The following is a 4,096-nucleotide window of genomic DNA, read 5'->3' on the forward strand; positions in this document are numbered from 1 at the left end:
CAGAGACAGCTGAGTGTGGTTCCTGAGGCTGTCATCGGGTGTGGACCCATGAACAGCAGGGCAGGCAGCAGATCTCCAAGGCATTGCTGGAGGTGATGACTCCAAGCACAAGGAGTGATATGGTAGCAATGATATGGTAGCACAAGATACTTGCTTTGTGATGCTGTAAGCCATGTTTGGCCTCTTGGAAAATTTCCCAGCCCACCAGGAATGATTTCTGACTAACAGGCACCTCTTAATCTGTCTTAATCCCCTCTATAATTTTACACTTATTTAGCTTCATCCAGATAAAAACCTTCAGTTGCTTAAGTAACGATTGAGGCTTTGCATCTCTGCTGGGAAATAAATATTATAATCTCCTTTTCTAAACAAGCAAACTCTTGAGACAAATAACTTCTCAGGTGAGGGAGTACCACGTCTGACAACAGATGCACTGCTGGTGGCCTGAACCAACCATAAAATCCCCAGTGAGGAGAGACACTAGCCCTTCCCCACCAAGCTCATGCCCACGGGCTGATTGCAGTGCAGGGAGCACGTCTGGGCCAACTGTGGAAGGGGACAAACAATCCCTGATCCCCGATGGCATAAATGTGAGCATTTCTTGTGCATTCTTGGTGGTGTGTTGGGAAACACTTGTAAAAACAGAATACTCCAGAGATGCCACTGAGTGTGGGCTCTAATATCTGCAAAATCTGGCATTGTCAGCAAGCTATAAAACATCCCTGCTAGTTTGCCAGCAGCTGCTCCCAATTTAAAAATACTCAAAGGTACGCAAACCTTGGGGTCGATTGCACAGCACCTTGTGCTGCCCCATGCTTGAGCTGTGCTGCTCTGCACAAAGAGAAAGACTCTGCTCAGGAACCTTTCCAAGCATGTCTCTTTTCAATCATCAGATAATCACAATGCAACCACTTCCCCTTGGCACTGGGAAAGAACAACACGTATTACCCATCTGATGTTCTGCAGTGCTCCTGAACTCAGGGGTGTGCCGTGCTTTTGCGGGACCAGACTGTGTCATCCGGAGCTGGGCTGAGCTTGCAAGGACTTGCAGAGAAGCTGGGCCCATTTTTCACCCACTGTGGAAAATACCAAGAAAAGTTGCAAGAGAAGTCCCTGGTATTGTGTTTCCTGAACACCACAGAGTTGCAGTTTTGGAAGGGGAGGAGTGAAGCCAGCTGTGCCTGCGGGCGCTTACTAGGAATAGCTGAGTGGAGCACAGGAGCTGTTGCAGATACTCATAGGAAGATTTACTATTCCCAAATCCCAGCTAGTTAGAGCTGCCCTCTGGGGAGGCATCACTGCTGCACATTTCTATATTGTTTGCCTTGATTACCCAGCAGAACAAACAGCACTGAATAGGCAAGGGAAAGGTTTGGAGGTTGCCACACTGGCAATGCCTGAACCACATTCTCCCTCCTTGCTTTATCACCTGAATCCTTAGGGAAAAAGCTGCTTGTGTACAGCTGCAGGAAGAATTCAGCCTCACTGAACAAAAGCTTTCTGGTGTGGTGTCTTCCTTTCTGCAGCACAGAGAGGTTGGCAGACAAAACAGTAGTAAATTGATGGCTATGACTGACAAACTCGTGCCCTGTGTGAGTGCAGTCTCTGGCCATTCCCCTCCACCCCAGCCAAAGATGTCAGGATTGACCTGAGTTGCACCAAGGGTGGTTCAGGTTGGACATCAGGAAGAATTTCTTCATGGAAAGGGTTGCCAAGCCCTGGAATGGGCTGATGGAGTCCCCATCCCTGGAGGTGTTCAAGAAACAATTGGATGTGGCACTCAGTGCTCTGGTCTGGTTGACAAGGTGGTGATGGGTCACAGGTTGGACTTGATGATCTTGGAGGTCTTTTCCAACCTAAATGATTCTGTTATTCTGTGAAAGATTTTCAGGCTGGTGGAAGAGAGTGGAGCTCAGAGTCACTGCAGGTGGCACATCTCTGTTGGGTCTTCGCTGGGTCTCACTGTCCTTGGAAGGGTCACCCTGATGGTTGGCAGCTCAAGGAGTCTGTTGGATCCTCCACCAGAAAAGATGCTTTGGGGTCTCAACTGCATTCACAGAATCATTAACGTTGTGAAAGACCTCTGAGATCATCGAATCCAACCATTAACTGTTGTCCCCCTTCCCTCAAGAAGCAAGAGCTTGGCTCTTGCTGGTGGTCAGCAGTGTGTGACACCAGCACTGGCACAAGCTGGGCTGGGAACAGGAGCTGCATACTGGATTTTTTGGTTTGCGGGTTTCCTTCATGTCCCCTGTGTCACTTCAGACAAGAATCTGCTTTGGCAAGCGCTGTACCTCTTTGACTGAGAAAGATGGCCTCTCACTTACTGGAGGAATGCTTTACTGGCTTTTTTAACAACAGGAAAAATGGCTTTTAGACCCCAAAAAGGTAATTTTTTACAAATTTTTTCTCCCTCCACAAACATTCCTTTTTAAAGAAGTTCACTGATTTCAAGGAAAAACAGAAATACAACTGGAAAATACTTGTTTCTTTAGGAATTTTCCTGCAGAATAACAAAAGTTGTTTTGCTGGAGTACTTTTTTGTTTTAGCAACTTCAGACAGTAAGGCAAATCATGGGATTTGAGTTGAGAGGTCAGTTTTCTTCATGTTTTAGTTTTAAAATACTAGACCTAATTTTGTTTGTCATCTCTGTTAGTGATGCAGAAGAGATGGGCAAGCAGAACAATAACTGAATTTCCAGTCAATACTGAACTGGGAGAGGCACTGCAAAGGGTGATGAGGAGACAGATGTGGTGGGATAAGACAAAATAAAACTGAATAAGAAAGAAATGTAAAATGAATATTTAAAATGGATATACTGTAAAAAAAGAAAATAAAGAATAAATAGGTAAAGAATCAACTTGAAAACTCATGGCTCTGGCACTCAGGACTACTTAGAAAGCATGAAGAGGACTTGGAATGACAGTGTGAACTTGTTCTACAGCGTTTTGGCTGAAGACACAGGCATGAAATCTTGTACAAAAGAAAACTAGCTGCGGGCTACACTTGTGGATGACACGAAAGATGTGGCTGTGCTGCTCTGTGTGTGAACCTCAGCTATGAATGAGGCTTCTTTCTGAGCCACTGCATTCAGTCTGTGCAGCAGTGTATTGGTCACAGTCTGGACACAGCCCTTGGCTGAAAAATTTGAAAGGAAAGTAGTTAAAGCGGAAGGAGCTGCTTCATATGAACGTCTGGAAGACTGAAATCTAATACTGACCTAATCTCTCCCATCCCCGTCACAGTGTCTGGGCTGGCTCTGGCTGCTGTGCTGAACAGCCATCCAGAGCTATGGACGTGATGGGAAAGAAGAGTTTTGGGTTCACTTAGACGTGCTGCAGGACACAGCAAGGGCAGGAAAGGACCTTGGGAGCACCAGGAGATGTGGCTGAGCAGGGAAACAGGAGCAGCCAATGCCAGTGGTGAAACTCAACAACAGTGTCCCCACTGGGAAGACCAAAGCTGGTCTGAGGCGTAGAGTGGGGCTCTTCAGAGGGATAGGGCAAAGAACTGGCCTGACCAAGGTATAAAACTCATTATTGGGTAGAGCTGGTGCTGCTTTTAGGATGTGTCTTTTGCTGAGGCAAATGCCAAGTGTGATGCATCTGTTAGACCTCATAGAAGACTCTGGCTGGGCTAATAATATGTTTAAAAACCAATGCCAAAATTTCAGGTCTTGGAGAAGGGTAAGAAAACATATGTGGGACATTTTGCAAAATTTTATAGCTTGCAGAAATGCTTTCAAAACAAGCAAACTTACTCTGGATGTGAGTTCTGGTTCTCACCGAGTCTCCCCGAGGTTTTGGCTCTTCTTTCTTGATGGGAACTTCAGTGATTCACCCTAGACCTGGGCCTTAGTGCTAGAGCCTGGCTTTCCCCCTTTGCTCTTTGCAAACCAAAGCTGTTTGGGAAGTGTAAAAGAATAGTGCAAGCACTAGGAACTATTGTCATCCATTGAAGGGCCAAATTAGTGCTGACAAGTCCAGTCAGATTGGGGGGTTGCAGAGCTTGCACAAAATTTGAGATTGGAGCCACCTTGATCTCAGGGCTATTCTGGCACTGGTGTAGTTTCAGGAGTACTCTGGGGCTGCTGCT

This window comes from Pseudopipra pipra, chromosome 15, assembly GCF_036250125.1.
Source record: "Pseudopipra pipra isolate bDixPip1 chromosome 15, bDixPip1.hap1, whole genome shotgun sequence".
Classification (NCBI taxonomy): domain Eukaryota; kingdom Metazoa; phylum Chordata; class Aves; order Passeriformes; family Pipridae; genus Pseudopipra; species Pseudopipra pipra.